Below are 26,459 nucleotides of genomic sequence, written 5' to 3'. Positions count from 1 at the left end.
TTTTATAAATCTGTCTATGCTGCCCTAGATTACACAGATCAAGCTCTTCAAGACTTTTTGAGCAAACTGGAATCACTTTTTTAGCTCTCTGAATATTTTCTAATGTCACTATATCACACACTATGTGAAGGGACCAAAACTGGGCTCAGAACTCCAGATGCAGTCTAAGCGGTGACCTGTATAATGGTATGATGGCATCATTGAAATTCTTGTTGCAGTGTCTTGAGCAACCAACAGGTCTTTGTGGATCATTGAAATCAGGAAATTGTCCTTTGCATCTGTCCATTATTTGAGAGCCAGTGAGGGGGAGTGAAAGCATCTCACTAGCATCAGGAGTGGTGGTGATGGAAGGTGAGATTTGGGTGGGTCAGGCTGTCTGCACTCTTGTTGCCCTCCAATACTAAGCCCTGCACATCAAACTATCCAATTTTACCAGAAGGAGGGGCTCTTGCTGGGTCCTGTAAATGGGATTAATAGCAGAGAGGCCACGTTACTCATTATTTCCACCACATTCCCCTCATGGGATGTTACATATTTCGAGGCTATAATATTCCAGATGGAGAATTGGAAAACTGCAGGATTATTTCTATGTTCACGGTTACTGACAACATGCACGTTCGGATAATCTCAGCAACCACCACAACTGCAAGCTCGACACCTACTTCACATCCTGTCGCTGATAAATTCCACCTTCCATTGGAAATGAGCCCTCCTGCTCCTCAAAGTCGCCCCTTGTTTAATGGTCACAGCCAAAGAGGAGCGCATTATAGCGACCAATCGCAGCTTAAAGCCGACCCATTCTCCCGGAGCACACAAACTGACACCAGTCACTGGAGGCTCCCATTAAAGAAAAAGTCGAGGTTGATGGCTTGGTTTTGGCCAGTTGCCAATGACTGTATCTCATTCATTTAGACATCCAAGAAATTATAATCTTTCAAAGCTTTTTGGACCAATAGATTATCGGTTTTTTTTGACATTTACCTATGGTAAGAGAGCAATAATGTTAGTGTTCTAGTCTTGGTGACCTTATATAGATTCCTTCTTGTATTTTGCAGAAACAGCCGATGGGGAGAATATTCTGTGTCCTGTAGCCACTAATAGTGGCAACCCGCTCCGAGTGCTTACCCAGCAGATACACAAAGAGACATGGATAGGTCGATGTGTGACTGCAGCCGACACCAGCAGGGTGGGAAGTGCTGAATGAACGAACGTCTTCGGGTTGACAGCAGTATGTGGGGCCGGAAGGGACGGTCACTGCGGAGTGCACAGCGGAGGCAATGCAGTAAGTGGCAATGGGCATACAAGCGAGTTTAACCGAGTTTAGTGGCCAGGTTTAATCTGCCAGTGTTAGGAGTTGCACTCTGTGACCGAGACAAGCGGGAGTGTCTGCCAGAGAATGAGCAGGTTCTGCTCTGTGTGCCTTGAAGATGAATGAGTTCTGAATGAAGTGATCATGATCACGATTCCCATACCTGGTGCTTGCAGTCACATATAAACTTTCCACAGAAAGGTTGGTTTTATATTTAAATACCTCTTTTCGATTGGGACGCTGTCAGAGTTATCTAGAGATGGGAAGCGAAATATATGAATAATTCACATTTCGGGTGTATGATAAAATTGTTCGGCTGGTTTGCGATCTACCGCAGTAATTAGTTTCTAGGAAGGGACACTGTAATGTTGCACAGTTTTAAAGTTACCCCAGTTAAGTGTGGAGCTCTGAGTGCACTGAATTCGCCATTCTTTCCTGCAAGTTATTTGGAAACAGATTTCCATCTGAAATCTCGCCCTGTGTCAGCAGCGGTCAGTTTGTTCCAGTTGAGGCTGCGGGGTTCTGAGAGATGTAACAGACCAATCAGACATGCGGCGTTTAACCAGGAATTCAAAGGGGAAACGGGTTCGGTTGAAGTTTTGACCTTCCGCAAGCTTGAAACGCCTGAGCCTGTTGGAGGGCGTGTGTGTGTGTGTGTGTGTGTTTTTGTTTTAAATTCTGTCTCTGCTGTTCTCCTTAGAGAGTGGATGTTCGGGGTCCGAATGAATCTCCTATACACACATCACACACACCCCTCCTCCCCCGACCAGATCATCCTGTGTTCATCATTATCTAAACATCTATTTTTATTTAGCAGAGGGTTAAGAGGGCCATAGAATAATTGGCCCGTAAAGAGGTAATAAGGACATATTTATCAAGCGGCGGTTGGAAGATGTTGTGGTTTTAATATAATGAACCCCAGGAGGGAAATAGACAAGTCAGGAATCATAGATTTTAGACTTAGTTCTCCATTGGTTAAACATAAACTTCCTTGTTTATGCTTTAATAAATAAAACAAACCAAAATTGAATCAATTTTTCAGCTTATTCTGTATTGAATACATTTTCATTTCTAATTGGAACATGGTGGGCGAGTAAGGATTATTTAAAGGTGTAGAGTTGGGATGCCTTCACCGGATTACATTTAGCAGAAATAAAACAACTTGAATACTTGGTCAGCTTTTTCAATGGGATATTTTGAGCTAAAAGCACTTTCCGATGCCATTGGCATTCTCTTGCTATTTGTCACCTCCTGAAGTCCGGCTCATGCAATAGTTCCGGACGGCAGCAATCTCTGATTTCCAAGTTAGAACATCCCAAATGGATCTGGAGAAGAGGGAAGGGGTTATCTTCAGGATGTCAGCCGGCCTAAGGGATGAGCCTTTAGGAATTTCGTTCACTGAAAACCGGCTGCTGCCTGCGAGTGAGAGATTCCCTCAGCCGGAACAGGTCGTTTCCCCAAGTGATTTGTCAAGGTTTCACAAAAGCTCTTGGTTATTCCTGACACTGATGGTGGGAAGTATTGTCTGGCCAGAGGTCTGCCTCCTCCACAATTATTACCGAGTCAAAGCCACAACGAAAATGCACCCTTCACTGATATACCATCATTATGCCCTGCAAACTGAGAGTCTAACCTTGTTAGACTTTATTAGGTGACACGGACATTTACAATTGAATAAAAACTCTGTTTAATTTTATTAACCTATAGAATATTTTATTACAAACTTATGATAAAACATTGGCCAGGCTGACGAATCACAATAATCACAAAACGATTTCTCCCACTGCCTCACGACTCCCCTCCTTCCACGCACAATTCCCAGGCCTATCTGTTAAGTTAATACTTTTGCCGGTGGCCTATTTTCTTAGTTGGATACTGAGAGCCCAGAACAGTATCACCTGGCGCCCCCAATTTCAATCTATAAGGATAAGACCACGCGGACTGCAACGATTCCACATTGTGGCTCCCCATCATCTTCTTATGAACCATTTCAGGTGGGCAAGAAGTCCTGACCTTGCCATCAATTCCATAAATAAGTAAGTGGTCCCTGTTATAGAATCATAGGGAAGTGCAACACAGTATTACAGTATCTTTAAAGTGCAGAAGGAGGCCATTCCCATTATCCCTGTAACCTTGCACATTATTTCTTTTCAGGTAACAATCCAATTCTCTTTTGAATACCTTCATTGAACTTGCCTCCACCACCCTTTCAGGAAGTTTGTTCCAGACTACAACCACCCTCTAGGTGAAAAAAAAATTCCTCACATCACATTTACTCCTTATGCCAATTATTTTGAATCTGTGTCCTCTAGTTCTTGATGCTCTTTTGAGTGGGAACAGTTTCTCACTAGTTACCCTGTCCATTCCCCTCAGAATCTTGAATACCTCTATCAAGTCTCCTCTTAGCCTTCTTTTCTCCAAGGAAAACAGTCACAGGAAAATTCCAATGTCAGAGGAAACAACATATTTATACTGAATGAGAAGAGAGTGCTGATAGGCAAGTGGACTCTGATTGGTAGAGATGTTGTCATGAAAAATGCACCAGTTGATGGTGTCTGACATTTAACTGCCAGGGCAATGTTTTGACCAATTGGAGTCAAGTTGCCTGAATTAAATTTCACCAACAATGCTTGGCAGTTAACTGTCAGTCACCACCAACTGGTGTATTCTGCATGGCAACACCTCATCAATCAGAGTCCACTTGTCAACCAGTCAGTGCTCTCTTCTCATACAGTATAAATATTTTGTTTCCTCTGACATTGGTATTTTCTTGCGATTTATCCTGATGAGTACAAGACAAAAAGCTTTGACAAAAATCTATTATTTTCAGTGATACTAATGTACATTTATTAAGTAGATTGCAAGTACAGCCTTTAGTGCCCTGTCACTTGCCACTCAATCTCTCATGCCACTCTAGCATCTCCATCTTTGGTTTCCTACACTGTTCCAATGGAGCTCCTCACAAGCCTGACACATGAACGCTAAGTGGTCTGTGCTCCCTCCAAATTGGATTTTAGGTTTTACTATTGAATTTTAATAACATCAAAATGCAACTTTAATGCATGTTATTTTTGAGATGAGACCTTGGGATTGGGTATGTTAGTGTATCAGGGGAGTGGGTTTTTGGAGATCGGTTGGGAAACACCACACTGGGGGGACGATCTGAATGGTTGGTGTCAGTTTGCTTCCTTCTCCTGGGCTGTTGGATTCTGTTCCTTTTTACCAGCTTCCCCTGTTTCCATTTCAGATCTATCCAGTCATAGGATCTTACAACATGAGACAAGACCATTTGGCCAATCAGTCCTAACCTGGCTCTTTGAAAAATCTATCCAATTAGTGGCACAGTTGAGCTTTCTCCCCATAACCCTGCAGATTAGTTCTCTTCAAGTACAATGTCCTCTTGCCTTTTGAAGGTTCCTGTGGAATCTTCTTGAACCACCCTTTCAGCTAGGGGGCTAGTTCCAGATCATAGCAACCCTCTGCGTGAAATAACTTCCTCATTTCCCCTCTGGTTCTTTTGCCAATTATTTTAAGCTGTGACCTCTGGCAGAGGAAATAATTTCTTCCTATTTGTTTTACGAAATCCCCACACAATTTTGTACGCCTCTATAATGTTTCCCCTTAACCATCTCTGCCCTAAGAAGAACAGTCCCAGCTCCTCCAGTCTCTCCATATAACTGAGCTCTCTCATCCCTCGAATCATCCTGGTAACCCTCTGTACCCTCCCAAGGGTCTTTGACATCCTTCCTACAGTGGGATGCCCAGAGTTGTACACAATACTCCAGCTGTGACCTAACCAGTGATCCTTAAGATTTTCATAACTTTCTTTTTTTTTATTGAATGCCCTAATTACAAAACTAAGTATCCCATATACTTTCTTAACTCCCTTATTAACTTGCCCAGCCACTTTTGTAAATATATACCCCACCCCTGACCCTCCCCACTAGGCTCTATGCTTTTACACAATGTCCCTCCTCAAAGTAGTATTGTTTCAATTACACTGCCTCCCTATGTTGTTTCTCCCAAAGTACATTACTTCACATTTGGACCCACATTAAATTGCATCTACCATTTCACCAGTCTGTTTATGTCCTTGTGAAGTTTGCTACTGTTACGGACAGTGGGGGGGGGGGGGGGGGGGGGGGGGGGGGGGGGGGTGGGTGGGGGGGGGTGGAGGTGTTAATTTAAAGAGCATTAATTTCTCCTCTCACCACCTGTCTGTAAACAGAAAGGTGTTTTGATTTGTTTCCTTCTTTATAAGCAGTAACATATTTCCCAACCCCTTAGTTTTTGTGTGATCCAATTTTTCTATTAATCACCCCACAGCAAACTCAAGATAGGTTGAACTCAAAGGGTTAGTTTATTTTCACACACTCAGACAGTAAAGACAGGGATCAAGAAAAGAGGTTTTACAGAGAAAATAAATATTGGTTCACATGAGTTCCTGAGTCCAGAATCAAAGTCCAATGAGGTATTCCTTCATGGAGGTCAGTTGGCTGAAAACTGATGTTGGATAATTCACTATTTTGGTGGTGTTGACTTCACACAACGAGATAGGCATGTAGAGATGAATCAGTCTTATTGGTGATGGTACAGAAATTTCAGAAGCAGCATTGCTGATGGAGGCCAGGTATTCCAACTTGACAGAGCTCCTTGTCTGTGAGGCTGCTAGTTAGATGGCAAAGAGCAATATGAGCTATGCTGTTCAGCGAGGCAATATTACTTGTTCCACAAGCCAGAGGTCCAGGTCACATGACTCCCACTTCTGTACTAGGTCTTTGACAAAGGATGTGCATCGTCTGGATTCCAAAGACTGTTAACTGTCTCAGCTATTAGGAATTGAAAGGAAGGTTGCAGGGCCTTTGTCTTAGCACATGATCCATGTCCTTTTGGCTAACCTTGGGTATTAAATGCAGTGGTTGTTAGTGGCTCCTCAGATATAATGAGATATGAGTTTTCCTGAAACTGTCACGTAGTTTTTTCTTTGTCTGGAGAGTCACAGACAGACATAGGCTAAGCCATTTTAAAGATCTTTGTTCAGTTTTTAAATTTTAGAAATAGCAATGAGCATATCTACAGATATTTTATCAAAACATACAGTGCGAGGTCTTTGTCCCTCACATTGCTGTCCTGCTCACTGTTTACTGCGTTGCTAAGTTTTGTGCCATCTGCGAACTTCAAAACAATATCCAAGACCAGGTTCTTTATACATGACTCCACTGCTTATGTCTGTCCAAAGAAACATCTGTTCAGCACTGGTCTGTCTTCTAACCCTAACCCTTAGCCAATGTTATACCCAAGTTACCATTCTTTCTTTAATACCATGTGCTCGAATAAATCTGTTATGTGGTACTTTATCAAATACCTTTTCAAAATCTTTATCTACAACATGCACAGCAACACCTTTATCAACACTCTCTGTTCCTTCAACAAAGTCCAACCACCAGTTCAGCTGTTTACGCCTATTCCATGTCTCTTAGTGCCTTTATTTTCTTGCATTATATTTCTTCCTATATTCTCTTGTTAGTCCTTTTGAAGGCTCTTGCTCTGTAATATCTTCCAGCTTTGATGGGAAATCCATGTCTAAAACTTTAGCACCTTTGTCCTCTAGATGCAGATTGACCTGCTGAGTGTTTGTCAAAGTCTCTGTTTTTGTGACAGTTTACTGTAAATATCTGTCGGCATCAGGACAAAGAACATTGGCTGAAGCTGGAGGATATTTAGGTATCAGCTACTCATAGTGAACATGTATTGACAAGCGTAGCTTTGTGACCATTGTTCAATTTTAAACTCATAACAAGAGCAAGGCCTTAAGGACAAAATATAAATTAAAAGTGTGGAATTTCCCAGATTACAAAGAAGCATTTGATCAATTGGTAGAAATGCAATTTTGGGGAAATCAATTTGAGCTGATGGTGAAGCAAGGGAATGAACCTTTCTATTAGAAATAATCTGCATTTACGCATTGCCTTCCACATTCTCCAGTTGTTCCCAAGTGCATTACTGTGTAGTCACTGTTGTCATGTAAGTAATACTTGTGCACAGCAAGATCCCACAAGCATGACAGGTTTTAATTTTAGCGATGTTGGTTGAGGGCTTTTTGGACACAAGGGAAACTATACTGCTTGTCTTTAAATAGTGCAATGCAATCTTTTATGTTGAGTTGAATAGGCAGATGGGGCCATGCTCTATGTTTCACCAGAAAGACTGCACTGCTGATAGTGCAGCACTCCCTCAGTACACCCTGAGTGTCAGTTTGAATTAAATACTGAAGCTGGGGCTTGAAACCACAAACTTCTGACAGGCAAGAGTGCTACCGGTGCGTCACAGCTGTGTGTCACAGGCGAGAGTGCTACCGGTGTGTCACAGCTGTGTGTCACAGGCGAGAGTGCTACCGGTGTGTCACAGATGACGCTTAATTTGGGTTTTGCAGGACGCTTTTCTTATATGATTTTTCAACTCAATGACAATACTATAACAGTTATAAAGAGGGATTTGAGAAATTGTGTCTTTTTTAAATGGACCTCAGGATTAAAAGGCTTCAAGATTGTGAAAGAATTAGAATGTTGAACTCTCCAAATAAGCTGTTTTTGTGGCAAAGTCCATTACAATTTCTTTTAGAAGAAAGTTTGTTTAGTTTCAAAGTGTGATATTGAAGGTTGATGGTAGTGTGTAGGAGACTGCGATTACATTATACGGTAGGTGAGGTTGGTGAGCCACAGAATCTGTTTCTGTGCTGTTCTGTGTTTCTATTTTCTTCTGAAGGTGGGAAATCTTTAAGGAGTTTCAGGATGCACTGACGTGCAGTCAACTGTAGACAAATGCAATTTTGTGACTGAGAATGAAATTAATATTTATTATAGTGGTTCAGGTCTAAGGACAACCCTGATTTAAATAGAAACACTCAGTGTGATGGCTGTTACTAATGTTTGGGTCTGTGTGCCACTGGCTGAGAGAAACCGGAGACATAGCAGATTAATCCCTACCTTGTACACAGTTAGCTTCTTGTGCTCAGCCTCTGCTTCAAGTCAAGAGGTTCAAACCCAACTCCAGTCTCTGAGCACATAAGGTACTGAGGGAGGCCTGTATTGATAGAGGTGGCATTAAGCCATCACCTTGCTGCCTGCTCTGTTTAGTTGTCCACATCACTGGTAAGCTGTGAAGTTTGATAGCCTGAAAGGAAGAGGTGAACAGGCTTTCCACAGTCAAAGGTTATCGGAGGCAGGCCGAATGTAGAGTTGAGGCCACAATCAGATCAGCCATGAACTTAATGAATGGTGGAGCAGGCTCGAGGGGCTGAATGGCCTACTCCTGCTCCTAATTTGTATGTTCATCTGAACTTATCTGGAGATACTTGAAAATGCCAACAGATTATTCCACCAGCTAGGAGTCCTCACCATACCTGGACAGTGTAGTCAATTTTGGGCAGTTTCTTAACGTTTAACCTGAGGCTACAAACCAATCAGGAACTTGGGGGGAAAACGAAGCAGATGCAGTCAGAGCTAAGCAGCTGTTATTAATGCACTGAAGCAAATCTGTGAACAGACAACCGGCCACAGTTTCAATTAATGTTCGGACAGGTTGAGGGCAGAGCTGGCATAATATTTCAGGAGGTCCTGCTGCAATTTGAAAAACTCTAACTCAGCACAGAGTCCAGCATCCTATAAAGGACATGTCTTTTAATTAAGGAAATATCGCAACCTTCAAATCTAATCCAACCCCAGTAGCTGAGCACAGCTCCTTCAGAAAATGTTACCATTCAGGAATTTCATGTTGCTTTGTTTTGAAAGAGGAAATAAAGAGAAATTGTTCTGACTGGCAGGAGGATCATTAACCACAGGATGCAGAATTGAGCTTTAAAAGAACAGGGAGAGGAAATAAGAATTGTTTTTACTCAGTGAGTTGTTGTGATCTGGTACATGACCTGGAATGTTTGGAAAGTCAGTGGAAGCAGACTCAGTGATAACTTTCAAAAAGAAATTGGAATTGTGTGTGAAAATGAAAATGGTGGGAAACAGCGGAGGAGCTGAATCAATTGGATAACTCTTTCAAAGAACTGGTAGAGATGTGATGGGATGAATGGTCTCTTACTCTGTAAGGCTGTAGAAATCTATGATTGAGTGATTTGTTTCTTGTCTTCTGGCTTTCCTGAAGATACTGACTCCACCTGTGATCTGACTCTACATTCCTCTGCTCCCTTGCCCAGGTGTCAACATGGACAACCTATTCAACGATGGGAGCCAGCATAACCTATCCTCACCTGACATCCAGACATGTGACCTTTCACAAAGGCAATGTGGGAGAGTGAGAAAGTTTTTATAAAGAACCTTCGCACTATTTATTTCTTGTCTTTCTTTTGGACTTTGCTCTTTTCTTACTACCCACATTTCCCACATTACGACAGTGACTATACTTCAAAAGTGCTTTATTGGCTGTAAAGCACTATTCATGTCATGAAAGGCGCTATATGAATGCAAGCTTTTCTTTTACCCCTTTGGATACCAAAGTTACTATAACAGGCTCAGAACAAAGGACAATTTAATCTGAGTCAGAAATGTAAATTCAAATCAAAGCTTTCCAGTCCAGTACAAGCTGAGACACTTTTTGATTAATGCACAATTTGTTTGAAATTCAGATGAGCACTTTCAGAATGCTTTAGAAGCTTCTGAGTTCTAATCACGTTTTCTTAATATGTGGATGACGTTAAGTAGATGGTAATGAGAATAGAGCCAAACCTGGGAGATTAATGGATTTTGGAGACGGGTCACAAATACTAACTGGCAATCCCCGGAGCCAAGCTAAGGCTGATGTGGGCCAAGTTTTTTTCCCTCCCCCTGCTCCTTTCCCTATCGGTGAGACCGCCTGCTGAAGCTAAATGTATAAAATTCATTATTTCTGATTTTATATCCATTAAAATAAAGTCATTAGGCAGAATTTTACCAGGCCCCAGGTAGCAGGCTAGGAAACAGGGTAAAATACTGGGCAGCACGGCTCTCTGACACAGTCCTGTCGACAGCGAGGCTTCCAGTGGTGGAAACAGCAGTGGGTCAGCTGCAGGAGGAGGCAGGAGGCAGGCGGCTGCCTTAGAAAGTGAAAGGCCCAGCTAAGGGCCATTTTCCCCGTCTGCTGGCGGTGGAGCCGTCCTGTCAGAGCTGGAGGCTTCGTGGCCCAAAGAAAGGCTCGCCAATGGCAAAAGCCACCCCTGCTGCTGGAGTGATGTCCCCCTCCGATTACCAGGGCCTGCCTGCTTGACCCCGGCAGCCCTGTGAGGATGTCTCGAAATGGAGGCGGCCTCAGGTTTCCTTTGCTGCCTCAGCAGTTGCCATCTCTCTTATTGGCGCCGCAGAGCTGCCAGCCCTCTGATTGGACCAGCAGTTTGGAAGCCCCACCCACCCTCCTTAATTGGCCGCTATGCCCTGCCTGATTGCCCCCATGTGGCAAAATCACAGGGGAGCTCCTGCCTCTCGAGTGTGCTGGCTTCCCAAAAAGCTGCTCAATGCTGGGACCTCTGCCCCTCCATCCGCCACTGCTGGGAAGATCCCACCCAATGGTTTTTGAGCATTTAGGTATTATCTTCTGGGCATTAATGTTTTTTGTAGCTAAAGCCAGAGTTTCATTATGTAACATGGTTAACTGCAATGGGCAAACCTTGATCTCTTTGGTTCCTCATGTCTGGTAAATTTTATGCAAATAACCAAATGAAATGGCCAACGAAGCAAAGGTTTATCTTTTCCCAATATGTAAATCAGAGGGTTACTACTTCCTTTGGCTATTGTTTTACAAATTATATTTGATGTTGTTGTCGCAAACTCTGTCTAATAAGGAAAAACACACAAGGGAAGGGGAAACTGATGTAATATTTCAGACAGAGTTGGCCCTAGGCTGTTGCTCTTGACTCTCTGTAATTGTAAAATGTGGTGGATTCTTTCAACTGTAACTTGCGTGTCCTCAAACATCTGCAGAACATTGTTTTGTATCCCTGACAATCAGAAATGTAACCTTCGATTGACCCAAAGAGAATAAGACTTGCAAAGCACTTGAGCTGGTAATCTAGTACTGAGGGAGTGCTGTGCTACAGGTGGCACAATATTTTGCATGGGTGAATGTGACTGGAATTGTTGTTTGTCAAATCTTGCTGTGCGCAAGTTGACAGCCATGTTTCCCTACATCACAACAGTGACTACACTTCAAAAGTTTCATTGACTGACTGTGAAGTGATTTGGAATATTCCAAGTCTCTTCACCTACATCAATTGGCAATAATATGTAACATCAATTAGGTCCAAACTGAACTGGAAAGTCTTTAATGAAAGTAAAATCTTAGAAAAGGTTGCTTCAAGACATGTTGGGTTTTGCAACACACTGGGGTCAAATGAGCACTCCTGAATTTCTAGGCCTGAGATTCTCAGTTCTAACACTTATGAGTCAGGGAGAGAAAAGTGAATGATTCAAAAACACAGGCAGCTGCTTTCCTCATTCTGATTTAATTTCCCTTCTTTTAAATAAAGCAGATTGAATTTTGAAAGCAAACAGCATGTCTTTGAGGGATCAAGGAAGAGAGGAGGAAATGAAAGTGATGGGCCTCTGGCGTCTCATCACCTGCCACTGGCTGTTTTGAATGGAGAGATTGACTACAGGGTTAAGGGTGAAGTGAGTGACAGTGGAGCAAAGGGGTAGAGGCTGGTACAGGGGTTGAGCTGGTGGCTCATAGGGGAAGTCGAAGGATAACGATAGGAGTGAGGGTGGTAAAGGGGAATGGATAGTGGGATTGCACTGGGGAACATATAGGAGCAAAGGGTCATGGAAGAATGAGTGATTGTGGCGTGGTTAAGAAGTAAGACACTGAAGGCCATAGTTTCCCTGAAGTTCCCATTTGAACTGCAGCTGTGGTGACTGAACCCTGCCTCATCTGACGGAATAGACAGAAGGAGAAACTTTTTTCTACCTTAAATGAGATGAATAATGAGAAGGTGGCAAAAGCAGTAGTGGAGACTTGGTGCTGTCTGGTGCTACTCCTTCCTGCTCCTCAATTAAGAGCAGTTGCTTTGTTAGTGACCATTATACTGTGAGAATGGTTGAACCTGCACCACAAGTATTATTTAAAACACTGTTTTGCTGATTGTCTCCCTTCACTGGGGATGAAGAGCTGACCACTGGGTTTGAGGAGTCCAGCCAGTCAATCCCTCCCCACCCCTCCCCTCCACCCCATCACCCACCATGGGTGGGAGAGCAGCTGACATTCTGGCAGGAATGGATGAACAGGCCGAGTTAAACACAAGGTGGTGCCTTTACCTGCATGGTCTATGCCTAATCCTGCTTTCTTATAATTTTATCATCAAACGAGATGCCTTTGCACTGACCACACAATTTGTGTAAGGTCGGCACTAAAGGGCATGTTGTCATGTGGGAAACAACAGAAAATTTGCACACACCAAGTTTTCACTAACAGCAGGTTGTCTGTTTTAGTGATGTTAGTTGAGGGATACATAATGGTTAGGACATTATGGGAGCTCCCCTGTTCTCCTGAGAGGATATTGGTTTAACATCTCATCTGAAAGCGCAGCATTCTCACAATATTCCACAGGGTGTCAGCCTAGATTTTGTGCTCAAGCCTCTGGAGTAGGATTTGAACCCACAACCTTGTGGTGAGAATGCTACCCACTAAGCCATTGGATCATTTTGTATACTTTGTTCCTTCAGCTTTTCTCTCTCTCTCTTGCCCACCAAGCCAAACCTTTTCCTATAGTCAACCTGTTGCTAACTCATCAGCTGACAGTGGAGACCCTCAATATATTTCCACCTCTCCCTGCTACCCCTCTGACCCTCCCTCCCACCCCCTCACACACAACTTGCCTGAGCAAGTTGCAGTTAGTGAAGGAGATCCAGCGAGATGGTGACGATGAAGGTGTGGAGAATGGCTCTCAGTAGCAGTAATGGTGAAACAGAGACAGAGGTTTGCAATGGTGAGGAGGTGGAAGCAGATGAAAGTGGCTGAGTTTAAAAGTCAGTTCATGATCAAACGGATACTGAGTTTCTGTGCCATTGGGATCAGCTGAAGTGATGAACCAGTGAGATGGATAGTCAGGAGTGAGCATCTTGGTTGCAGCCAAGCGGGACGTTCTTGCCAAAGTTGTACTGAGGAAGTTTCTGCTCATCTTGATACCTCATCAGCCAGATAGTTAAGAACTGGCTGGGGATGTCACTTGAAAGCTTATCTTGTGCCTACAAATAATGTCACTGAGGGGCAGAATGTAGGCCAAGAAAAGGCAGTCTGAAAATGGAGACATTGGGCACAAACAGGTGACTGGGTAAAGGTAGAAGAGGCTATTTCCATAGATTTGCTGCCTTCACTGGGATAGGCAGTAGTGGGACCAGGGAGAGATGAGTAAAAGCAGACTGATTGACCCTGTCAGATGTCAGAGAGACCAAGGGAAATGAGGAGGTCTAAAGAATGCCATTGGTGACTTTGTTGTCTTAATGCTGTGGGCAGAGGGGAAGGTGGCGAGGTGTTGATGAATGATTTAGGCAAGGAGATGAGTTATAAGAGCAGAGTTGTGAAATTTAGAGAAGATGGAAGTATCCTTAGTCATTAACCACTCAGATATTTGTGAAATGTTGATTCTAGAATCTCAAAAATCTTTCTGAAAAATACAGTCGGAAAAAAATAAATGTGAATTTGTCAATGGAAAAGGAAAGGATAACTTTTGATGAAGTGCAGTCAGATGTTGAGTACAATAACTTATTTATTAAACTGTGATCCAACAGCATGGACATTCTTATAATTCTCCTGTTTTAATTAATTGATTAATTCTGTCTGCAGTAAATATAAACGCACAAAGAAATGAGTGAAATAAAGATGAAACTGATGGTATGATCCTCTTGGGTAAAATGGTTCATTTCATTGTTGACTATCTTCCTCTTTTTCCACGTTTAATGGTGCACACCATCACTCACATAAAATGGATTATTTTAGTTTACAATTAGTTATCGTAAAGAGGTTTCTTTGTGCAATCTGAATTCTCTGGGATTTTATATTAATTCTAAAGACTGGAAGAAACTTGTGAAACAAACCTGATAAATGTTTGAACTGCTCTGCATCTGCGGCAAGAACAGCTAACTTAATGTCTTAGATTTGGTTCTTCATCCTAACTGCAAGAAATGCAGATAAACGGCATTTATACAAGAACAGAACAAGGGCAGGGGGGGCAGACAGGTACAGGGTGGGGTCAGAGCATCATCCTGCTGTGCTTCGATTTGACCTTCTCCGTGTATCAGCCTCCCTGCAGAGCATGACTATTCCCTCATCATGGTGTCCAGCTGCCTTTTACTGCATCAAATCCATAATACTTGCTGCTGTAGCACTTCCTGCTTTCAAATATTGCAATAATGAAAATATAAAGGGTTCTTTAGCTCAGGAACTGGACCCAATGACAGATTGAATGATTGAAGAGCCAGATTCACGTTTGGTGGAAATTATTTGAAATTCAGTGTTCAACATCTTTATTTTTCACCAATCTCAACTCAGTAACGTGGACTGATGGCCAGTAGAGGCCCATAAAGGTGTGTTTTCTCAAGTTTCCTTGTGGAGCAGGAGTTCAGAGTGCTCTTCCAAGATCCGCAAGGAAACTTAGGACCTCTTGGCTTGTTTCAGATCTAACACATTTGCTTTTCCAGTAACTGCAATCGTTTAAAGAGGCATGGTTTGATCAGGGATAGTCAGCATGGCTTTGTCAGAGGGAGGTCATGCCTAACAAATTTGATTGAAGTTTTTGAGGAGGTGACCAGGTGTGTAGATGAGGGGAGTGCAGTTGATGTAGTTTATATGGATTTCAGCAAAGCCTTTGACAAGGTCCCACATGGGAGACTTATAAAGGAGGCAAGTGCTTATGAGATACAGCGTAATTTGATAAAGTGTATTCAAAATTGACTTAGTTATAGGAGACAGAGGGTGATGACAGAAGGATGCTTTAGTGACTGGAAGCCAGTGTCCAGTGGCGTACCACAGGGATCTGTGCTCGGTCCCCTATTATTCATCATTTATATAAACGACATAAATGACTATGTGGGGGGTAGGATTAATAAGTTTGCGGATGACACAACGATTGGCCGGGTGGTTAATAGTGAGGCTGAGTGTCTTGGGCTACAGGAAGATATAGACGGGATGGCTAAATGGGCAGATAAGAGGCAGATGGAACTTAACCCAGAGCAGTGTGAGGTGATACATGTTGGAAGAAGTAATTTGACAAGGAAGTGTTCAATTAATGGCATGACACTAGGAAGTTCTGAGGAACAAAGCGACCTTGGTGTGTGTGTCCATAGATCTCTGAAGGCAGAGGGACATGTTAGTCAGGTGGTGAAAAAGGCAAATGGGACATCTGCCTTTATCAATCAAGGCATAGATTACAAATGTAGGGAGTTGTATAGAACCTTGGTGAGGCCACAGCTGGAGTACTGTGTGCAGTTCTGGTCTCCACATTATAGGAAGGATGTGATTGCACTGGAGGGGGTGCAGACGAGACTCACCAGGATGTTGCCTGGGATGAAACATTTAAGTTATGAAGAGAGGTTGGATAGACTTGGGTTGTTTTCGCTGGAGCAGAGAAGACTGAGGGGTGACCTGATGGAGGTGTACAAGATTATGAGGGGCATGGACAGGGTGGATAGGGAGCAGCTGTTCCCCTTAGTTGAAGGGTCAGTCACGAGAGGACAAAGTTCAAGGTGAGGGACAGGAGGTTTAGGGGAGATGTGAGGAAAAACTTTTACCCAGAGGGTGGTGATGGTCTGGAATGCACTGCCTGGGAGGGTGGGGGATGCGGGTTGCCTCACATCCTTTAAAAAGTACCTGGATGAGCACTTGGCACGTCATAACATTCAAGGCTATGGGCCAAGTGCTGGTAAATGGGATTAGGTAGGTAGGTCAGATGTTTCTCAGGTGTCGGTGCAGATTCGATGGGCCGAAGGGCCTCTTGTGTACTGTGTGACTCTGTGAAAATAGGCAGTTAATTCTATCCCCCCAGTTAACACAAATTCATCAATTACTATGATCCATGCTGAGAATTATAAGAATGCCCCTGCTATTGGAAGACTGACTTCCATAAATTAATTATTGTACTTAACATTTGACAGCACTTAATTAAAAATCATTTATGGAAGTCAGTCTTCCAACAGTACGGGCATTCTTATCATTCCCATTCAACACTTCTGGCTGAAGATGATTGCAAATGCTTCAGCCTTGACTTTTGCACTGACATGCTGAGCCATGCAATCATTGAGGATGGAGAATTTGTGAGCTTCCTTCTCCGGTTAGTTATTTAATTGTTCATCAATGTTCACGGCTGAATGTGGCATGACTACAGAGCTTTGATGTGATCCATTGTTTGTGGGCTCAGGGGAGGGGGAGATGGTGGAATAGTGGTAATATCATTGAGCTAGTAGTTCAGAGGCCCAGGCTTATGCTCTGGGGACATGGGTTCAAATCCCACTGCAACTGCTGGAATTTAAATTTGATTAATAAAATCTGGATTTGAAAGCTCCTCTCAGTAGTGGTGACCATGAAGCTGTCATTGATTGTTGTGAAAACTCATCTGGTTCACAAATGTTCTTTAGGGGAGGGAACCTGCTGTCCTTACCTGCTCTGGGCTGTATGTGACTCCAGGGCTATAGCAATGTGGTTGACTCATTATTGTCCTTTGAAATGACCAAGCAAGTCACTTAGTTTAAGGACAATTAGAGATGAGCAACAAATTGCTGGCTTTGCCACTGACTTGAACATTCCAATAAAGGAAAAAAGAAACTGCCTATTGCATGCTGCTTCACCTGCCTAGAATACATACATATCCAATATGGAAGCTTCACCAAGTTGGATTCTCACTTTTATTTATGTCTAGTGCCACACCTCACATGATCTCCTATGCCCTTCATTAAACTAGGGTTGGCCCCCTGGCTTGATAATGGTCAAGCGAAGCTAATGGTTTGTGGCTGAATACAGTTCTGTTGCTGCTGGTGACCCATAGCGTCCCATAGATGCTGAGTTTGGATCTGGTAGTTCTGTTCTGAACCTATCCCATATAGCACGGTGGTAGTGCCACATGACATTATGGAGAGTGTCCTCAGTGTGAAGACAGGACTTTGTCTCCATAAGGACTTTGTTACTCCTACCTATGCTGTCATGGACAAATGCACCTGTGACAGATGAGGAGGGGGTCAAGTAGGTTTTTTTTCCTCTTGATGGTTCTCTCACCACCTAGCGCATGTCCATTTTGGCAGATGTGTCCTTAAGGACTCGGCCAGCTCTGTCCCTAGTGAGAGTGCACTCTGTTCCTCAGTGCTTCTTTCAACTGATGTTCAACATGGAAGATACTGATCCATCAGTTGAGGGAGGGCAGTACTTTTTTGCCTTTTTTGGCTGGTTTTCTGCCCCGTTTTCCAGTGCTAGTTCCAGCCAGAGGACAAGCCTGTACAGGGGTAATCCAAGATATGCTCAAGGGTATGAAGAAGCTCTCAAAGAAACACACCATACACTGACACCAAGGGGAAGCAACAGAGGAAAGCTGGAGTCAATGTTGAGGACTCCCAGGGCAACTCCCTCCCACCTGTATAGCACTGTGCCCCCGCCTCTGCTGGGTCTGTCCTGCCAGTGGGACACCTGTCCTGCCAGGGATGGTGACGGTGGTGTTTGGGACATTATCTGTAAGGTATGATTCTGTGAGTATGACTGTGTCAGGCTGTTGCTTGACTAGTCTGTGGGACAGCTTTCCTGAATTTGGCACACGCCCCCAGATGTTAATGAGAAGGACTTTGCAGGGTTGATTGGGCAGTGAGTGCCTTTGTCTTTTCCACTGCCTATGCCAGTGGCAGGTGGTCTATCCGCTTTTATTTTTATTCAATTATTGATACAAGTGAGTGTCTTGCTGGACCATTTCAGGAGCCAGTTGAGAACCAACCGCATTGCTGTGGGCCTGGAGTCACATGTAGGCCAGACCAGGAAAGGAGGGCAGATTTCCTTCCCTGAAGGGCATTAGTGAGGCAGATGGGTTTTTACGACAAACTGGTAGATTTGTGATCAACATTATTGGGACTGGTTTTTTATTTAGTTAAACTCTCAGTAAGTTTAAATCCATTTGGACAATCATTTTATTGTCACTTTATAATGCATCCCAGGTTGTGGAACAGTTTATGATCTCCCAGGACTTCTTTATACAGCTTTAAGTTGAATCATGATCCTGTTGTCCAGTAGAGTTGGATCCTGATAATAAGTTTTTTTGGCCACTGATCCAACCAGTGTCCAGACCCTGGATTTGTTACCAAGACAAACACTGTTACTGATAAACCTGAATAAGCTCTTTGGCAGAAAGTGTCATGTACAATTCCTTATCCTTATCCTAACAGTTGACAAGTACTGAATCCTTTACTTCATTGGTTCTCTCTTCCATGCTGGGACATATCAAACCTGAAGTAAATTGAACAGTTGCAATTTTTGGCTCCCACAGTGATTGAGTATGGGCAACTTTTTCTCTCTAATACTGAACTCTGATGCAAAGTGTGTGTTGTTTGGAATGCTGATCTTCATTCCCAATGGAAACAAATCATTGGCAGTCAGTCTCTACTACAGCCCAATCCAATTAGAAGTGCAGAGAAATATGAGCACATAAATTTTGGGGAAAGTAATGTTGAGTTTAGCTCCCAAAACCCCGAGATGTGGAGCACCGTGAATTACTGCCTGATTTGCCATTTGCCTCACACAAAGTGTAGCTCAACATCAACCTTCCTGAGACTGACAAGAAATTGCTGATTTGCACCATAAAAATGAACTAGTCTCTCTGCGGATATTAAGGGCTGCTATTTCATGTTGTAAAGACCCTTTAGTTATGTTGCTGCAATGTCACTCTATCTGAAGGTCCAGAAAGCAACCTATCGAAAATAGAACAAAAACAAAAAATACTGGAAAAACTCAGCAGGTCTGACAGCATCTGTGGAGAGAAAAACAGAGTTAATGTTTCGAGTCTGTATGACTTCTTCAGAACTAAAGGGAAATAGAAATATGGTGAAATATACACTGTTTAAGGGGTGGTGGGACAGGTGAAGTTGGATAGAAGGCCAGCGATAGGTGGAGGTAAAGGAGAGATTGCGAAAGATGTCGTAAACAGAAGGTCAAAGGGTTGTTAATAGTGGTGGTGCTGGCTAAAGGAGGTGCTAGTGATGACATTAAGAGTGGGAAGCAGACTGTGATAATGGCCGGACCAGGGTAAGCACTCTGGAAAGTGAGAGATGGCTCTAGTGGGGGTAGGGTGGGGGGAGGGGACAGAGGTGGGAAAAGAGATTGGGAATAGGCTAAAAGCTGGGGATAAAACAATGAACAGAAATGGAAATTAATTTAAATAGTAATAATAATGAAAATAAGTGGCGAAAAAATATATAAAAATTAAAAAAAATGAATATTATCCTGCAGATAGTAAATTGTCGCTAGAGGATTTAAAAAATGAATTTTTGAAATTTTTTCTTTCTTTTCCTTTGTCTTTTTTTCTGTCTTGACCTAATCTTTTCTTTCTCTCTTTTTGTTCCTGATTTAACTCTAATTCACCTCCCTTCTCTGTTGTTCCTCTATTTCTTTCTCAATTCTTAAATCACATTAAAGAGATGGGCTGTTAAGTCCCATCGTACCGAAGTCCCAGGTGCTCTGTTGTCCGCACTGCATCGTTATCTACTTGCAATTTGCTAGGCAAAAAATTGTCTGGCCTGAACAATGCAGGAAGATTTCTAACGGGCACATCACCAAAGGGAACTGCTTCATCAAATTCTGGGGCAGTCCCTCTCAAGTAGATACTGGCCTTGACGCCAAAGTGTGTGTGGTGAGACATCTCTCCGTTATTGCTCTGTCACTTCCAATTCTCCATTTTAATTAGAAATGCGGGAAAATGTGAAGTATAAGCTTTGGAAGGTTGAATCTACAAAAATTAATGTGTACACCCCCAATCCTTCTGCTGTAGGAAAATCTGGCGCTCGCTAGTCGACTGACTATAAACTTCAGCCTTAGATCGACAAAAGATTGAGCAAGGTGAGAATACAGGTCATTGCAGTTTAAATTATTGGTCCACTTAATTTAACATCCTAAAGAAATAAATGAGCCTTCACTTTTCCAAATTATCATTAAAACATAATTATGAGGTCTTTGTGTATACATAACACAAGCCTTCAGAACAATTTCACCTAATACTGGCCATTGCGTGTCAAATATAATTTCCCATTAAAATGCTAATGATGTTGTCGTGGCTACAATCTCCAAGAGACCACAATAGCATTCTAATTATTCCTACAGCTATAAACTAGCAGCCAGGGAGATCACAAACTTAAAGAGAAACAGAATTTGAGAGAGAGTACCTTCTGGGTTTGATCAACTTTCAGCTTTATCTAACTGACGGTATAATCAAAGCTTTCAAGAGTGGTTTCCTGGAGCGTCAGTTTGATGTGCAAGGCAGGACTGGACAAATCCAAACAAGAGGATATATTTGTAAATCCCTGTCTGTATTTTGAATTGCTCATTTGCATCTTCTGCCTTATACAGAACAGCATTTTCCAATGAAGAAATATGAGTTTAATTACATTGCTAGCCTCGTCATTGTGCTTGACAGACCCTCCCCCCAGCCTGAAAGATGCAGCCTCACTCTGTTTGATTCTAACACTGCATGGAGTATAATTTAAGTGAGTCAGATTTAATAAGTGCCCAGAGATACAATTTTGTTGGAATTTTATAGTCTCACACAGAACTCTTTTAAATACATTGAGAAAATGCTCAGTGCCATGTGCTCCCTGAAAACACCCTGAGCTTTATTTAAGTACAGGTGTAAAACTCTCGTGGATGGGAGAATTTGATCCAGAGCTAGGAGAAACGAAAACATGCAATAAATTAGCCAAACTGAGTAGCTGCCGATCCACCATTTTAAATATTCACTCCCCCCACTATTGGCGCACTGTATACCATCTACAGGATGCCATACAGCATCTTGTTGAAGCTTCTTCACCAGGCACCCGCAAGCATGAACACCCAGAAGGACAAGGGCAATAGGGTGCATGGAGATAATACCAGCTCTTAATCACATACCATTCCAAGTTGGACATCTATCACTGTTCTTTCATTGTCACTGGGTCAAAATCCTGGAATTTTCCAAACGGCACTGTGGGAGGGCTTTCACTACATGGACTGTAGTGGTAAACTCTAAAGAAATTGCACTTTTGTGAACACATTTGATGGTTATATGAACATTTTGGTCAAATTGTGAATTTGTACATTGGAATCCTCTTATGTTGAGGTTTATCCATCCTCCCACTCAGTGATCGTGTCCCACTGTGAGATTCACATTCCTGTGATATCAGCCTCAGTTGAACTTGTTTCCACACCCTTGTGTGATGTCAGGGAGATGTGTTTAAATCTTTATTTGAAGTGGGTGATGTAAGCGTTTCTAACCCTTCTTCCTCAAGGAACACCATTGAGTGAGAGCAACTCATCAGCATTGATAATCTAGCGGCATGTGTGTCTCCTCAATAGTAGTGGCAGAAGAGAAGGTATGCACAGGAGGAGGCATGTCCACGTTTCAGTTGCAGCAGTGTTTGCATTATTGGATGGCAGAGAAGGCTCCAAGTCTTCTCTTGCATCGCTCTTGTTCCTCAGTGGACTCTCAGTTCCCAGAGTGGGCTCATTCAAAGGGCCCCACAGGTCAAAGCAAAGATCATGGCCTGGTGATTCATGAGGCCAGAATTCCCAAGTGTGAATGCGGCACTCGTTCTCGCTGCAAGTGGGTGGAAATCCCCTGAGATAAAAGTAAATGGCATTGAGGGCTAGGAGAGATATGGCCATCTGCCTTCATTTAACTTTACTCTTCCTGGAACCTGTCAGCAATTAAAGTATCACCGGCACGTCTCACATCCTCTTTCCTCCATGGTGTGATCGCGTTATACTGACCCTCTGAGGTTCCTGGGCCTCTGGATCTTCATCCTCCAATGAGCTGTCACCCTCCTATAGTTCATCCTCTGGCAGAGGGTCACCTCTTTGCATTGCCAGATTGTGAAGGGTGTAACACACTGTGATGATGTGGGAAACCCTGTCGGGAGTGTTTTGGAGTGAGCCACCTGAGTGGTCCAAGCATCTGAAATGCATCTTCAGAAGCCCTATGGTCTGCTCTATAAGGGAGTGTGTGGAGCTGTGAGCAGCATTATCCCTCTCCTTGGAATGACTCTGAGGCAACGTACTGGTGTCATCAGCCAGTGTTTCAGTGGGTTGCCCTTATCCCCAAGCAGCCATCCCTGCAGATGTAATGACCCTTCGAAAATCTCAGGCACCTGGGAGTGACTCAGGATGTAGGAGTCATGGCAACTCCCAGGGTACCGTGCACAAACGTGCAGTATGTGCTTCCGGTGATCACACACCAGTTGTACATTGATGGAATGGTAGCCCTTGTGGTTTACAAACATTAGGATCTGTTGCCATGGAACCATATAGCCACATGGGTGCCGTCTATTGCACTCTGCACTCACGGGAAGACTGAGATGGCGATGAAGCTGGTGAATCTCACAGCCTGGCTATCTTCATCCAGAGCAAACCTGACCATAATGATGGGCCCTCCTGTAAAGGGCACCTGTGACTCTCTTTATGCATCGATGTGTTGTGGACTGAGATGCTGCACAGGTTACAGATGGATTCTTAAAAAGAACCAGAAGCAAAGAAACCTAGCACTGCGGTCACCTTCAAAGCCACTGGCAGGGAATACCCTCCAACTCTACATGGTGTCAGGTCCTCACGAAGAATGTGGCATATGTGATATACAAGAGCTCGGAACAAGTGCACAGAATTTCCTCTCACTCATTTGTAATTAGGAGACTCTTGGACAATAAGCCCTAGATCTGGCGAGTCACCCCCATTGTCTGGGTCTCTCCTCCTGACCCTCCTGTTCATACTGTGGCTCCACTTGACCATGTCCCTCCTGCTGGAGCTGCGCACAGAGTCACCTCTCCCTCCTTCACCTCCTCAATTGCATTAGAACCCTGACAAAGGCAGCATTGAGTCCTGAATCTAAATGTGCTTTTGCCTTCTCTCTGAAAACAAAACCAAAGACATTAAGATGCTAAAAAGTCAATAAAAAGAAATGAAACCAGACGGACAACCCGGCATTGACCTAGGCACTGAAAATTACAACGGCAATCTCAGCCCTGTCGACCCTGCAAAGTCCTCTTTACTAACATCTGGGGGCTAGTGCCAAAATTGGGAGAGCTGTCTCACAGACTAGTCAAGCAACAGCCTGACATAGTCATACTTACGGAATCATGCCTTACAGATAATATCCAGCCACCACCATCACCATCCCTGGGTATGTTCTGTCCCACCGGCAGGCCAGGCCCAGCAGTCATGGCGGCACAGTGGTATACAGCCGGGGAGGGAGTTGCCCTAGGAGTCCTCAACATCAACTCTGGACCCCATGAAGTCTTACGGCATTAGGTCAAACATGGGCAAGGAAACCTCCTGCTGATTACCATGTACCGTCCTACCTCAGCTGATGAAACAATGCTCCTCCATTTTGAACATCACTTGGAGGAAGCACTGAGGGTGGCAAGAATGCAGAATGTACTCTAGGTGGGGGACTTCAATGTCCATCACCAAGAGTGGCTCGGTAACACCACTACAAACCGAGCTGGTCGAGACGTAAAGGACATGGCTGCTAGACTGGGTCTGAAGGTGGTGAGGGAACCAGCAAGAGGGAAAATCATACTTGACCTCAAACTCACCAACCTGCCTGCTGCAGATGCATCTGTCTATGACAGAAGTGAACAGTGCTTGTGGAGATGAAGTCCTGCTTTCACGTCTCTATCGAGCCACAGTGCTAAATGGGATAGATTTCAACCATATCTAGCTACTCAAGACTGGGCATCCATGAGGCCCTGTGGCTCATCAGGAGCAGTAGATTTGTACTCAACCACAATCTGTAACCTCATGGTCCAGCATACCTCCCACTCTACCATCACCACCAAGCCAGGGGATCAACCCTGGTTCAATGAAGAGTGCAGGAGGGCATGCCAGGAGCAGCACCAGGCATACCTAAAAATGAGGTGTCAACCTGGTGAAGCCACAACACAGGACTACTTGCAAGCCAAACAGCATAAGCAGCAAATGATAGACAGAGCTAAGCCATTTCCACAACAAATGGATCAGATCTAAGCTCTGCAGTCCTGCCACATCCAGTCATTAATGGTGGTGGACAATTAACCAGCTCACTGGAGGAGGAAGCTCCACAAATATCCCCATCCTCAATGATGGAGGAGCCCAGCACATCAGTGCAAAAGATAAGGCTGAAGCATTTGTAACAATCTTCAGCCAGAAGTGTCGACTGGATGATCCATCTTGGCCTCCTCTGGAGTCCCCAGCATCACAGATGCCAGTCTTCAGCCAATTCAATTCACTCCATGTGATATGTACTAAAAAACAGGACCTCTCGGGCTATAATCTCTGGATTACTCCCAGTGCCATGTGCTAGTGAGCTCAGAAATAGGAGAATAGCACAGATGAATACGTGGCTTAAGAGTTGGTGCAGGAGGGAGGGTTTTAGATTCCTGGATCACTAGGACGGTTTCTGGGAAGGTGGGACCTGTACAAGCAGGACGGTCTACATCTGAATCAGAGTAGGACTAACATCCTTGTGGGCAGGTTTGCTAGTGCTGTTGGGAGGAGTTTAAACTAATTCGGCAGGGGAAGGGGACACAGAATGTTAACAGAATAGGGACATGTCACAATACAGTAAAACAGTCAAGTCAGAGGGAGTACAGCTGCATTAAGTTTCAAGGGAGTAAGGCAAGACTGGATGGTCTCTACTTTAATGCCAGGACTATTACAGGTAAAATGGATGAGTTAAGGGTGAGGATTGACACGTGGAATTCTGATATAGTAACCATCACAGAGATATAGTTGAGGAAAGGGCAGGATTGGCAGTTCAACATTCCGGGATATAGAACCTTCAGGTGAGATAGGGGAGGGGGTAAAAGAGGAGGAGGCATTGCATTATTAGTTAAGGAGTCAGTTATTGCAGTGAGGAGAGATGATATCTTGGAGGGGGCATTGAATGAAGCTTTGTGGGTAGAGTTTAGGAATAAAAAAGGGGCAGCCACATTGTTAGGTGTTTATTATAGACCCCCAGATAGTCAGCGGGAAATTGAGGAGCAAATATGTGCACAATTCACGGAGGTGTGTAAAAACAATAACAATAGGGTAATTATATTAGGTGATTTCAACTTTCCTAACATTAATTGGGATAGACATAGTGTTAAGGGCTTGGATGGAGTGCATTTCTTGAAATGTGTACAGGAGAACTTTTTAGGTCAATATGTAGAGGGTTTAACAAGGGATGGTGCAGAGCTGGACCTAATTCTGGAGAATGAAGCCGGACAGGTGGCTGACATGGTGGTGGGGAAGTATTTTAGTGATAGCAACCACAACATGGTACAATTTAAGCTTGTTATGGACAAAGAAATAGACAAGTTGCAAAAAAACTTTTTGGATTGGAGGAGAGTGGATTTTAGTAAAATAAGGCAGGATCTGGCCAAGGTAGACTGGGAACAGTTACTTGTGGGGAAATCTACAGAAGAACAGTGGTGGGCACTCAAAAAGGAAATGGGGAGGGTACAGGCTCAACATGTTCCCTCTAGGGTGATAGGAAGGAGCAACAAGCCCAGAGAACCATGGATGACCAGAGATATTCAGGATACGATGAGAAGGAAAAGAGGCTTTTGGCAGGTACAAGGGGAGAAAATCAGTGGAGACATTAGTGGAGTACAGACAGTGCAGGGTGGAGCTTAAGAAAGCAATCAGGAGAGCAAAGAGGGGATATGAGAAAGCTCTGGCTGGTAAAAGTAGGGAAAATCCCAAGATATTCTATAAGTACATTGATAGGAAGAGGATAACCAGGGAAAGTGTAGGGCCCATTAGGGCAATCTATGGGTGGAGCCAGAGGACATCGGTAGAGCGTTGAACAAATACTTCACATCCGTCTTCACCCAAGAGAATGAGGATGAAGATATCGAACTCAGGGAGAGAGACTACGAGGTTCTTCAGCTAATAGATATAGGGAGTGACAAGGTATTGGAGGTGTTGGCAGGCTTAAAAATGGACAAAT

The 26,459-nt window shown here is 43.6% G+C and overlaps 1 protein-coding gene across 1 annotated transcript in view; it reads left to right on the top strand.

Moving 5' to 3' along the window:
- Positions 1–1,457: 1,457 nt before the first annotated feature.
- Positions 1,458–26,459, top strand: part of LOC121270031 (cortexin domain-containing 1) — a 49,153-nt gene continuing 24,151 nt past the window's right edge. Inside the window, exon 1 of the mRNA XM_041175334.1 lies at positions 1,458–1,510. The gene's annotated coding sequence lies outside the window, so the exon portion shown is untranslated. The remainder of the gene's footprint in view (positions 1,511–26,459) is intronic.

Source organism: Carcharodon carcharias, chromosome 26 (genome assembly GCF_017639515.1).
Source record: "Carcharodon carcharias isolate sCarCar2 chromosome 26, sCarCar2.pri, whole genome shotgun sequence".
In the NCBI taxonomy this organism is placed as follows: domain Eukaryota; kingdom Metazoa; phylum Chordata; class Chondrichthyes; order Lamniformes; family Lamnidae; genus Carcharodon; species Carcharodon carcharias.
This window is presented reverse-complemented; position numbering and strand designations above follow the sequence as displayed.